Source organism: Schistocerca gregaria, chromosome 1, assembly GCF_023897955.1.
Source record: "Schistocerca gregaria isolate iqSchGreg1 chromosome 1, iqSchGreg1.2, whole genome shotgun sequence".
Taxonomy (NCBI): domain Eukaryota; kingdom Metazoa; phylum Arthropoda; class Insecta; order Orthoptera; family Acrididae; genus Schistocerca; species Schistocerca gregaria.
The window spans coordinates 92,817,241-92,831,595 of record NC_064920.1 but is presented as its reverse complement, the minus strand read 5'-3'; positions in this window follow the sequence as shown (position 1 = coordinate 92,831,595).

Below are 14,355 nucleotides of genomic sequence, written 5' to 3'. Positions count from 1 at the left end.
AAAACTGCTCCACAACGTAGATCTGAAAAACATTTAAAATGCAAAACCTTTTGATTACTCAAATAAGTGTTTGCTCATCCCCATCACAAATCATTAGCGAACACATAGAGTGAACGGAATATACCGCACACTGATCGCGATCACAAGTGTCAATCTCCAACTCATTCCAAAACATCGCCTAAGGAGGAACACTCTTCCACTATGGTTCGCCAGGTCGTAAACATTGTCTTCTACACTACTGGCCATTGAAACTGCTACACCACGAAGATAACGTGCTACAGACGCGAAATTTAACCGACAGGAAAAAGATCCTGTGATATGCAAATGATTAGCTTTCCAGAGTATTCACACAAGGTAGGCGCTGGTGCGACAGCTACAACGTGCTGACATGAGGACGGTTTCCAACCGATTTCTCATAAACGAACAGCAGTTGCCTGGTGAAAAGTTGTATTGATGCCTGGTGTAAGGAGGATAATTGCCCACCATCACGTTACCGACTTTGATAAAGTTCGGATTAGAACGTATCGAGATTGCGGTTTATCGTATCGCGACATTGCTGTCGCGTTGGTCGAGATCCAATGACGGTTAGCAGAATATGGAATCGGTTGGTTCAGGAGGGTAATACGGAACGCCGTGCTGGATCCCAACACACTTTTATCACTTAAAATCGAGATGAAAGGCATTTGTCCGCTCGGCTGTAGTGGATCGTGCAGCCACGTCTCGATCGCTGAGTCAACAGATGGAAACGTTTACAAGACAACAACCATCTGCACGAACAGTTCCAAGACGTTTGCAGCAGCATGGACTATTAGCTTGGAGACCATGGCTGCCGTTACCCTTGATGCTGCATGACAGATAGGAGCGTCCGCGGTGGTGTACTCAATGACGAACCTGGGTGCACGATGGCCAATCGTAACTTTTTCGAATGAATCCAGGTTTTGTTTACTGCATCATGATGGTCACATCCGTGTTTGGCGACATCGCTGTGAACGCACATTGGAAACGTGTAATCGTCACCGCCTTACTGACGTAAAATCCGGCGTGATGTTATGGGGTGCCATTGGTTGTACGTCTCGGTTACCTCTTGTTCGCATTGACGGCACTCTGAACAGTGGACGTTACATTTCGGATCTGTTACGACCCGTGGCTCTACCCTTCATTCGATACCTGCGAAATCCTAAATTTCAGCAGGATAGTGCACGATCGCATGTTCCCGGTCCTGTACTGGCCTTTCTGGACACAGAAAATGTTCGTCTGCTGCCCTGGCCAGCACATTCTCCGGGTCTTTCACCAACTGAAAACGTCTGGTCAATGGTAGCCGATCAACTGGCTCGTCACAATACACCAGTCAGTACTCTTGATGAACTGTGGCATCGTGTTGAAGCTGCATGGGCAGCTGTATCTGTACACGCCATCCAAGCTCTGTTTGACTCAATGCCCAGGCGAATCAAGGTCATTATTACGGCCAGAGGTGGTTTTTCAGGGTACTGATTTCTCAGGATCTCTGCACCGAAATTGCGTGAAAATGTAAATACATGCCAGTTCTAGTATAATATATTTGTCCAATGAATACCCGTTTATCATCTGCATTCTTCTTGGTGTAGCAATGTTACTGGCCAGTAGTGTATTCTGGAGTCAGCATGTATAAAATATCATGTAAGATTTTCAGTAGAACTGCTTGTAATACACGTTAGGTCGCTTTCAGTTCTCGATCTCCATGATTCTCAATGTAATTTTTGCAGCATGTTCAGAAGAATACCCTGTCACACGCAAGCAGATTCCAGCTTCACTCCGGAACGGCTGAAACTAAAAGGTCATGAAGCAGAGCGTGCTCTTGTACTTCAAAACCGGAAAGCCATGTTTGGCGTAAACGCCATCACTATTCATTGGGCGATGCCATTATCACTTCAGGGATCTCAGACAGAGAAATTAGTGTAACACATGGTGAAGTAAATATGCATCAGTCGATTATAGGATTCAGAAACGACAGAAAAAGTTGCTCTCAAAGACAGACACGCAGTAAACCTTATATGTGGAAACTGCAAATTATAACAGATACGCCTCAAGGTTCCTTATAAACGGGCAACCATTTACAGTGCATTGCATCTCGTTTTCTTAAACCATTGTTGAGCTAAGATGGTCACTGCATTTCTAGAAATCAGTACGCGACATGCTGACTCTTCATTTATTGCACATTATGCGAGTCCAAAGGGTAATATGCCTCGATTTTCACCTACATATATTGTTAGGGCGACCTTTCTTTTGTTACTTTCGTCGAGGCCCCTTCGGTAACATAAATTTCTCTGCTACTAGTTTGTTCCACCGGTGTTTAATGGGTGCGATAGAAATGCAGGACGTGTATTTAACATTTAATAACTAATACAACTTCTGAGAGTCAAATTTAAATAACATTGCAAGAGGTCGCTAATTAGCACTGCAGTGTGTTGGCCTTAATGTCCAATACCCCCTGGTCCGTCTGGCGGTCAGAACACTCCCCATAAATTCACATTCATGTTTAAAATTGTTAGTTAGCTACATGTCGCATAGATAATTTGATCGATTGTTTTAAAGAAATATGGAACGAGACACCTTACAGGAGATATATGTGATAAATATTAAGGGGCATGGACACATGTGGAAGAAATGATCCACCTCGACGTCTATTTGCAGTTGCAGATAGCGAACTCTATGGCAATTTTAGGTTAGTTTCAAGCTTACACATTTGTCAAGCTCGCAGGGAAAAAAACTGCACAGCAATTGTGCAAACTAGGCATTAGTACTCAAGTTACGCAAACTTAACAAGAAAACTTTTCGGGTTACCGGAACAGAGGCCCTGGTTTTTTTCTCCAGAACTAACACGTTAATGACAGCGGCAGTTTTGCACCCCTTTGTGTCACGAAAGAACTTCCTCACATACGACGGGAGCTGCCCACTAGCGCGGCCTTTGTGAAATACTCCACTGATTCGTCTCGTCCAGTTATACAACTTTCCCAGACTAGTAGTAAAACTTTTGTCTTCAGTTCTCAGAAAAGGGATCCCCTTTTAATCTTCTGTACAATTGGGAAAGACTGGCGAGTGATATATGGAATAGATGCTCAAAGCGTTTTGTGTGGAGGAGGTGGACCAAAATTAAATTTATTAACTATATCACAGTTGCAAATATGGACAACCACGAGCTCTAAAACTGATTAACGACAATGAAACGCGATTCCTAATTTCCCGCTTATCGTAAGAGGCCGCCTTACCATTTTCTCCTTTAATTATCAGAGTTACGTGGTACTCTCATGAAACTTCAATAGATCATAGTCAACTCATAATGTAACATAAGCTGAAATGGGGGGAAAATTATGATAGCAATACCGACTCAAAACACAAAACGAGCAGGTAACCTAGGAGAGAACAAGGCTAAGCAAACATAACAAGGAAAAACACTTATCTCAAGAATAGTTTCAATCAACCAACACCTTACCGACGGAAAACAAGATTCAAGATGTTGGAGGAGGAGGCTCCATATCGAGGTATTAGCAAGCATGTACAATACATGCATTCTATGTGATCTTTCCCCTCGCCTTCCACAACATAATCAACGAAGTGCTCCAGCAACCAAGTAACGGTGTGGGTTTTCGACTGTGGAAAGTAGCAAGAAAGTGGACGCAGTTGTGTTGCCAGTAGGCTATAAAGTCTCCGGAGATTGAGTAAGGAAGGCTAGTTGCGTCCTAATCCAAGACCAATTTGCCATATGACCTCCATAACTAAAGATATGTCGTATCGTATCTGTAGACGTACAATGATTACGTAAATCCGTGTCGCTAAGCTCAGTACGGTAAAGTCGCTCGTTCGTTGGAATCAAGTCATTTACTATCTTATACGAAAAGGACGCTACGCGCAACGGCCAAATCGGATGACTGATGTTACACCAAACTTTCGTCCAAGTTGTTTGCGGCGATCCCCTTTCAACGAGATTCGAGGAAGGAAATGCTTTCCAACGACTCTGTAAGTATTTCATGGTGATGACTCAATGAAATGTCAGCCCCTAAATAGCTCGCAGCAAGACAGAAGTCACGAATGTGTTTTAACCTATAATTTATGCGACCAACATCAACGGGGGGTTCCATGAGTCTATTTGAGGACTGCTCACAGCTAGACCCAATCATGCGTATGTCGTCAACCATGTGTGAACAACACGAACTGGTACATTCTTATGTATATAGCCGTACAGGGGAGATGTTTTCATTGCGGCTCTTTCCAGGGTCCGGAGGGTACGTACGATACTGCATTGCCTCTTTTGTTCAGAAATACTATGAAAAGTTTGTATTGATATGCATGAGAGACATAAAACAATAGTTTAGTAACAAAAAGATTAATATGGCCGTTGTAAAGTTTTTGGAAATTAGTGGTAAGGTCCTATGAGACACAACTGCTGAGGTCATCGGTCCCTAAGCTTACACACTATTTATTATAATTTAAACTAATTTACTCCAAAGACGTCAGACACCCCCATGACCGAGGAAGGACTCGAACCTCTGACGAGGGGAGCCGTGTGGACCATGACAAGACGACCGAGACCATGCGGCTACATTGCGCGGCTGTAAAATCTATACACGAAAACAACTGTAAATGTAGTCTTTCAGTTAGCTGCTATGCATTTACCTGACTGGATGCTGAAACAAGAATCAATGCATTAACACTGAGAATTTTGCAGGAATTACGTTAGCTGTAAAGCTATACATGCAGTGTCAAACGTGGGTATAATACTAGGAAGTGGGACGCTAAATTGCTGAAATCTGTGCTTGATTTCAGCTATGAATAAGAAAGACTACATCTTTCTTCTGCACTTCGCATAGCGGCTATTGATGAGGAATCTGCATTATTCTGCTCGTTACGTGGCTTAGAGGTCGGTTTCAGACCCCATTACACGCTGTTATAGGCTCTTCCGCTGTTTTTCTTACGTGTGGTCTGAGGTTTTAGGCGAAGGATGCACGTGAGTGTTGCCTGCAGATCACGCAGTAACTCCGGAAATTGCTCTTCTACACAGCATGGAGTCCGTGTCAGTCTTGGCCGGCACTCCCATCGTTCTGCGACTTATTCCGTACCCGTAAGCTGAAGACTTGCGACTAAGTGCCGTCCCCCAAACTTGGAGGCGGCTGGCGTGTCTCTTCTTATCCCACCCAACTAATTAGCCGCAGTGTGTGCCTCCTGTAGAATTTAGCGGCGCTGCTCTTGCTAGCTATCGGCGACCGAAGCACAGTTTGTGTATGGGCAAATATTTGTTGCATCTCAGGCGAAACTTGGGCGGCTCCGTTAATACGGAGCCAGAGGCACCTCGTCACGTAGCAGTTCCCCGAACTCCAGTAGTGGGCTGGTATACAATCCCTGACAGGCAGACGTTGGAAGCATCATGCTTCAATTCTGAAGAGTTTCCTACTCAATGGAAAATACGTCTACTGACACGCTTAGCTTTCTCGCATCTATTTCTCATGAAAATCGAAACTTTGCGTTTATGGCCAATATTCCTGTTCTGTTCTTTGAATTAACATACAATACTGGCCATTAAAATTACTACACCACGAAGATGACGTGCTACAGACGAGAAATTTAACTGACAGGTAGAAGATGCTGTGATATGGAAATGATTAGCTTTTCAGAGTATTCACAAAATGTTGGCACCGGTGGCGACACCTACAATGTGGTGACATGAGGATAGTTTCCAACCGATTCCTCATACACAAACAGTTGACCGGCGTTGCCTGGTGAAAGGTTGTTGTGATGCCTCGTGTAAGGAGGAGAAATGGTTTCGATCACATTTCCGACTTTGTTAAAGGTCGGATTGTAGCCTATAGCGATTGCGGTTCATCGTATCGTGAAATTGCTGGTCGAGCTGGTCGAGATCCAATGACTGTTAGCAGAATATGGAATCGGTGGGTTCAGGAGGGTAATACGGAACGCCGTGCTGGATCCCAACGGCCTCACAGTACCCATCCAATAGTTCCCCTGCCAACAGGCGATTGTTAACGGGTTTGCAAGTAGGTTCCTGATCCTGATGCTGAGGAACACCATCAAATAAATGGGGAATCTCGCCTAACACGATACGATTAACACTGCCTCCCTCTGCTTCCCGAGTGCCCTCACTAGATGTTTGTTCAGTGAACATACATTCCGTAAGATCAGCTATGTAAATTTTTGGCAATGTACGGAGTGTTATCCGCCTTCCCTACATCTACGCTCTATCGCAGTCCCATTCGCGGAAATCACCAAATTCTTAGGACTCACGTTTAACAGAAAACTGTGCTAGATTTCTCACGTTTCATATCTTATCGCTGGCTGCGCTCCCTCAACACTCTCCGTGTATGGGACCTCTTGGAGAGCGGACCAAGTGGTACTCCTCCGCCTATATTGCCCCTTAGTTCGCTATAAATTGGACTACGGAAGCCTAGTTTACTCTTCTTTTCGGCCATCTATTCTTCGGCACCTAGATTAAGTCCACGACTCTGGATTGTGTTTAGCGTCTGGAGCTTTTTACACAAGCCCAGTGGAGTACCTTTACGATGAGACTGCTGAATCTCTGGTGTCAAATCGGCAAGCTGACCTGAGTCGTTACACTAGTCATCTATCTTCCATGCCTGCTCATCCGACACATGTCCTTTTTTTCGACACCTCCTTGGATTTATGGTATGAAGGCCACCCTTCCTCTCTACTAACACTGGGAGGCATCTTCTGTCATCTGCTACATTCCCTTTTCTTCCAATTTCCTACAAATTTCTTGACAAATTGGGATACGACGGCACCTTGGCTTCGTCCCTGGACCTGCCTTCTCCGTGACCTATGTAAACTTTCCATGGATAGTATCTCGCTATAGTTTATCATGAGGGATTTGCTGCTCTATGTGCATAACTGGAGGATGCCACATTTACCTACATTGATAGCTCAGAGACCGCGTTTGGTGTTGCGAGTGCCTATATAGTTGGTGATACCCCTATTAGATTTCGGCAGATTTCGGCTTCCAGACCAGTGTTCGGTTTTTACTGCACAGCTTTACGCTGCTGTCCAGGCTTTCCACTATATCCGTCACCACATGGAGATGCAGTTTGTTATATGCTCGGGTTTGCTCAGCTCTCTTTTCAACCTTGAATCTCTTTATCTCATCCACCCTGTGGTCAAACAGATTCAAGACTGCATTATCATGCTCTACTGTGTCGTTCCTCTGGATCCAAGGACATGTTTGTGTCCTCAGCAATGAGGCAGCCGATATAGTGGCTGTTCACTCGGTTCCATTTGCCGATCTGGAGAGCGCTTTATGTCGCCTTTTTGCTCTTTTATGGCACACACCTTGGTCTGCACTTCCTGCTAATAAATAATGCGACATAAAATCTGATCCCTGTGCTTGGATCTCTTCCTCCCGGCCTCATCGTTGGGAGGAGGTAATTTTAACTAGACTCCAGATTGGGCACTGTCTTTTCAGCCATCGACATCTTTTAAGTGGCGATCCTCCTCGCTTTGTCGTCTCCTTTCATCAATTAAATTCAATATTTCTTCTGTTACCGACGGGTTTGTACTAGCCCTTGTCTTTTTACCTATTTGCTCCTCTCCTGCCTTCACTGTTTCATTCCTCAAAGTTACCCATTCTACTTCTACTGTATTTCCTTCCCCCAATCCTGTCAGTTGTTCCCTTATGCTCTCCCTGAAACTCTGTACAACCTCTAGTTCTTTCAGTTTATCCAGGTCCCATCTCCTTAAATTCCCACCTTTTTTGCTGTTTCTTCAGTTTTAATGTAAACTTCAAAACCAATAGATTGTGGGCAGAGTCCACATCCGACCCTGGAAATGTCTTACAATTTAAAACCTACTTCCTAAATCTCTGTCTTACCACTGTACAATCCATCTGATACCTTCTAGTATCTCCAGGATTCTTCCATCCATACAACCTTCTTTAATGATTCTTAAACCAAGTGTTAGTTATCATTAAGTTACGCTCTGCGCAAAATTCTACCAGACGGCTTCCTCTTTCATTTCTTAGCCCCAATCCATATTCACCTACTAAGTTTCCTTCTCTCCCTTTTCCTAAGCTTGAGTTCCAGTCACCCATGACTATTAAATTTTCGTCTCCCTTCACTATTTGAATAATTCCTTTTATCTCTTCATACACTTCATCAATTTCTTCGTCATCTGCGCAGCTAGTTGGTATATAAACTTGTACTACTGAAGTAGGCATGGGCTTCGTGTCTATCTGGGCTACAATAATGCGTTCACTATGCTGTTTGTAGTAGCTTACCCATCTATTTTTTATTCATTATTAAACCTACTCCTGCATTACCCCTATTTGATTTTGTATTTATAGCGCTGTATTCACCTGACCAAAAGTCTTGTTCCTCCTGCCACCGAACTCCACTAATTCCCACTATATCTAACTTTAACCTATCCATTTCCCTTTTTAAATTTTCTAACCTACCTGCCCGCTTAAGAGATCTGACATTCCACCCTCCGATCCGTAGAACGCCAGTTTTCTCTCTCCTGATAACAACGTCCTCCTGATTAGTCCCCGCCCGGAGATCCGAATGGAAAACTATTTTACTTCCGGAATAGTTTACCCAAGAAGACGCCATCGTCATTTAATCATACAGTAAAGCTGCATGCCCTCGGGAAAAATTACGGCTGTAGTTTCACCTTGCTTTCAGCCGTTCGCAGTACCAGAACAGCAAGGCTATTTTGGTTAGTGTTACAAGGCCAGATCAGTCAATCATCCAATCCGATATGTGCTCGTTTGCAGGTGTCGTCTGATGTGTCTTCCCTTTTAGCATATAACACGAATTAAGCCGAACGTGTCCTTGACTTTACCTGTGTCAGTGAGATGACATCGATCATTTGAAGCTCTTTTCGGGAAAAACAAACCCCTTAAATACCATTTTCCTAGAATTTCCTTGGTTTTTGAGTTTCCCTGCTTCCTGAGCTTCTCTCCCATTGCTGCAGTTTTAAATTTCGGTTCTTTACCCTTCATTAAGCCACATAATGGGCTCTTATGACCGTAGCAGTCTTGTGCCCTAAAACCATAATGAAAAACAAAATCAACCCCTCATTCCCGGGCCCCTCATGATGTTCGCCACTGTGGCATGTTTGTGCTTTGCTGCCATGGAGCCCCAGTCTTTGGTGCATTGTTTCCCTTCCGTGCTGCGTGTCTATCCTCTCGCTGTTCTTTTTCCCCTCCCTTTGGGAATATGTCTGGGATGTTATTGGGAATGTTCTGCATTGTCTGTCGCTGACATAAAAACAGTCTCACCTTTGATATGTGCAAACATTTCCTTTCTTTGTTTCCCTTCTACTCTGCTTCCTCCACTTTGTCGTTTAAGGTTCCAGTTTTACGTTTTTCTCCCCATATGTCTAACGTGTGACAGGTGACTGAGTAACGCGTAATGTAATTCCTATCCCCGAGTCGACAGGTCGGATACCCCCTGGTGCAGGCCAGACCCAGTGAGGGGTGATTGCTTGAGCTGCCACTTTCCCAGTTACCGATTGCTCCCTCCGTCAAGTGTTCAGGAGGTGCGACCTGAGGTGTGAACTATCAACTAAGGCTCGTGCGCCCCCCTGTTAGGGGGCCCACAGTTGGAAGCATCGCGCCATTGGACACGCTGGCAATCATGGGGAATTTTCTTTCAATGAGTGAACATCTACGAAACGGAAACGGAATGAGGCTAATGATTTAAAGACGCGTCCTGCTGCACCATGGTTCCTCGTGGTCTCACATACTGAAGACAGTCAGTCCTGTACCACAATTAATTCGTTTATTGTTCAGGAAAATGTTGATGCGATTGCTAGCCATGTGAAATCCTGCTCTTGTTTACACAATGGCACTTTGCTTTTGGAGACCACTTCTGATTGTCGAGCACAGCAACTGCCTGCAGGCTAACCTGTTCGTGTGGCCCATTGAACTTAGAATTCTTCCCGTGGTGTAATTTATATCAGGCTGCTCGACGGTCTAACCAAGGCCGATATCCAGTCTTACCTCTTTGATCAGGGTGTCATTTCCTTTCATCGTGTGATGAAAATGGTAAATTTCTCCTCAGTGCCACCCACACTCTTTTTCTAACCTTTGATAGAGTGGTGCTTCCATCCAAGACCAAAGCAGGCTATGAAATTATCACTGTCCGGCTGAACATTCCAAACTCGATGGACCTCTATCAGTGTCATCGTTTCCACCACACTAGAACGTCTTGTCGACAGCCCGCCAAATCTTTAACCTGTGGTAGGCATGTGCACGAGGGCGATGGTTCGCCTCTCTCTCCCCACTGTATCAACTGCAATGGCGGCCATGTCGCCTCCTCTCGGGATTGTCCGATGTATGTTGGTTCTGTCCAAGAGATCCAAGTAAGTAAAGGAAAGAGTGCAAGTTACTGGATAGTCGAAAACATTGCAGTCTCCTGTCTGGCGTCTGTAGTTGTGTTCTTCTTACCCTTCGCTCCATGAAGGACATGACCATGGAGATATGCGACCTGCAGTTCATCTCTGAGGTTGTGCTACCGCCCAGTGTCAAGGTAGAATCGCCATCCAACCATCCAGCTGTGCAGCAAGCCATCAAACCCTCGTCTCAAGGGGCAAAGCCACCAACTACACAACCTGTTGCCTGGAAAGGACGGAAGGAGTACTTCTGCCTCTATCCCTCCGGCCAAAGAACACCCATCTTCCTCTACCAGGAAAGGCTGGAAGAAGTCCATCAGAGGCAATTGGTCTTCTCCTTCATCAAATCGAGGATCCTCTTCGACGATGTCACCACATGATACCTTAACCCAGCCGGCCTCTGTGTTGCTGGTTCACACCTCTAACAGTTTCTGCCCATTGGACTCCATTGACAGACTACACAAGCTAGCCGATGCTTCTATGGACCATATGGAGCACGATCCTCCTACTTCCGTACCCTGTAGCAGCGACACTTCACTGAGTTTCACTCAGCAGCCGCCGAGGTGACACCCCTAAACCTCTTCATCATGAAACTTCTTCACTGTCACGTTCGAGGTCTTCAGTCCGACAAAGAGGTTCTATGGCTGATTTTAGCATCGCAGCTTCCTCTTGTACTCTGCCCTTGGGAAACGAAATTGCGGTCTCGTGACTGCTTTGAGCTTTCATATTTTTTACATATTCGTTTTGCCCTTCCCTCTGAGGTCGGCATTCCATCTCATGGGAGTGTCATGCTGCTCTTACAGGATGACACTCCCTCACTACCCATATTCAAGCTGTTGCAGTTCGCATTTTCCTTCCCCACCTGACTTTATCCCTCTGTCATTCGATGTGTCCAGGGCAGACTATCTTCAGCTTATAGGGCACCTATCTTCCCCATCATTGCTACTGAGTTACTTTAATACGCACCATCCCCTTCGAGGTTCTCCCAGGACCTGTCATAGGGGTACCGTCTTGGCTGCCCTTCTTAACCAACTTAACCTGCCTTAAAACTAGAGCACCAGCTTTCCTTCCCAAAGCCTCGCACACCAATTCCAATTTGAACCAATCCTTCTTCACTGCCCAGCTTGCCCATCGTCTCTAGTGGTCCGTTCTTTCTGACATCTATTTGAGTGACCATTTCCCGTGTACTATCAGCTTGCTTACTTGTACACCATCCGTGTGCACGCACAGTGGCGTCTTACTAAGGCTGACTAGCAGCTTTAGTACTCCCTGGCGATCTTCGAGTAGTAAGATTTCTCGTTGTGCTGGGCAAGTGGAATATCTCAGAAACGTCGTCCATACTGCTGCAGAAAGTTCCATTTATTTGACTTCCTCTTTACAAGGTCGTGTCCCAGTCTCTTGGTAGACAGAGGCATGCCACGGCCAAATTCGCTCACGTAGACGTGCTCTCCGCACTTTTAACCACCATCTTACGTCGCCAAACTTCGTTCATTATAAACAATTACACGCTAGGTGTCTTCACATTCTTTGGGAAAGCAAAATAATTAGCTGGATTTCATTCACTAGATCTTTTAACAGTTTCACCCCTTCCTCTGCCGTGTGGGCCAACCTCCGACAGCTCTCTATGACCAAGTTCCATTTCCCAATTTCCGGCCTCACAGAAGTAGACGATGTTACCATGGCCCCTATTGCTACCTCCAACACCTTGGGCTGGCATTCTGCGGAAGTTTAGAGCTCTTCCCACTATCATCCTTCCTTCCTCCATCGGAAATGAGTGGAGGTGGCTCGGTAGGTACCCTTCTCTTCTCCAGATCGCCAGTGCTACAATGCCACCTTTACTAGGGGCTAGATCGTGCTCTTTGTTCGGCCCGTTCCTCTGCCCCAGGGCCAGAAGCCACCCACATTCAGTAGTTGCCACACCTTTCCTTTGTGGGCAAGCACTTTCTGCTTAACAAATACAACCGCAACTTTACAGAGTGCACATTACCCCCCGCAAACCACCGTCACACACATACCATAGCCAAGTAAGGGCAAAAACATTTTTTATTTCTACCGTTCTATCTCTCTTACCAGCTGCGTTTGCAAGGTGATGGAAAGCATGATTCATACCCGGCTGGTATGGTGGCTCGAGTGTCGTAATTTACTGATGAATGCAAATTGTGGATTTAGAGTGCGGCGTTCTGTAGTTGTTACTGCGTCCACCAACGTCATGAATGGTTTTCTGTGGAAATCACAGACTATAACCATGTTTTTCGATTTGGAGAAGGCCTACGACACCTTCTGGAGAACTGGTATCCTCGGTACCATTTACACGTGGTGCTTCCACGGACGACTGCACTGTTTCCTTTAGGCATTTTTAGAACACCAAGTTTTCAAGTTGTGTGTCGTTTCTGCTTTGTCGTACACCTTTATACAAGAAAAGTGTTCCGTATCGATCGTTGTCCTCTTTGGCATCGCCACTAACCCTACAATGGCCTGTCTCCATCTGGGAATCTCCGGTTCCTCTTTCCTTTACGACTTTGCGAAATATAGCAGTTCTCCACGGACCTGTCTCACTGAGCGGCGTCTTCAGCTATATTTTGATAGTCTTTACCCCTGGACCACCGACAATGGCTTCCGCTTCTACACTGACAAAACCGTATGTATGATAGGAAGCTCCCTTGGTCCTCCCATGTTTATTCCCTTGCATCCCGTTGTAGTTGGTTCCTCATGTCCTATGTGTCCTCAATGGTACTTCTTGGCGTACTGTTCGAACCACCTCCCTTTGTTTCTAGCGATCCTTGTCCATTCGAAATTCAACTATTTGTGCTATGTTTAAGCGTCGACACATGCATACCTCTTACTCTGCCTCAACACTATTCACCATCGTAGCACTAGTCTAGTTGGGCTGAAGCTGCTGAACTACCACTGTCCTACAGCCGTGACTTTCTCCTTAGCAGGTATGCATGCCGTTTTTCTGCCATGACTGGCCACACATCTCATGCCTCCATCTTTGTTGATTCGTGTGATCGCCAATATGGGGTGCATCCCACTTCTCGGTTACCTCCTGGAGTTTGCTTTCAACACTTGTTCAGGTAGCTTAACTTCACACTACTAGCAACTTTCACGGTGGGTGTGAACCCTTCACCATCTTGACTTCGTGAAGTGGCCCGTACTAACTTTGGCCTTCATTCGTATCCCACTTCTCTGTTACCTCCTGGAGTTTGCTTTCAACATTTGTTCAGGTAGCTTAACTTCACACTACCAGCAACTTTCCCGGTGGGTGTGAACCCTTCACCATCTTGACTTCGTGAAGTGGCCCGTACTAACCTTGGCGTTCATTCGTATCCTAAGGACTATACTCCAGCTCAGTCTATCGCCTTCAGTTGCACGACCTTCGCATGGAACTTTGCGATAATACCTTCGTATACACTGATGGCCTACAGACTGACCGTGGGACCGGGTGTGCCTTCATCATTGGCACCCATGTCTTTCGATATCGGCTTCCAGCATACTGCTCAGTATTTACAGCCCAGCTCTCTACCCTGTATCAGGCCACAGATTACATCTGGCGGCAAAGCCTTTTCAATTGTGTCCTTTGCTCAGTCTCACTCAGCGCGCTTCAAAGTCCTTGTGTGTTCTCCACCTCCCATCCCTTAGTGCAGCGACTCCAGAAAAGCTGTCACTTGCTCACTCTGGGTGGAGCCAGTGTGATGTTTCTGTGGGTTCCTGCTCACGTCGGTCTGCCAGGAAACGAGGTTGCGGACGCTGCTGCCAAGGCTGCAGTCCCCTATAATCGCACCGATGACATCTGTGTTGCCATCTGTCAGGACGTGGTGCCCCTTTGGCATCCCCTATGGTACTCCCTTCACGGAATACGCTCCCGCTTATTAAGCTTCTCCCAGCGGCTTCGATGACCTCCTCTCGGGCAACCCGCCGGGAGCAGGTCATTTTCACAAGACTGCGTGTTGGGCACTGCTTTTTTAGCCA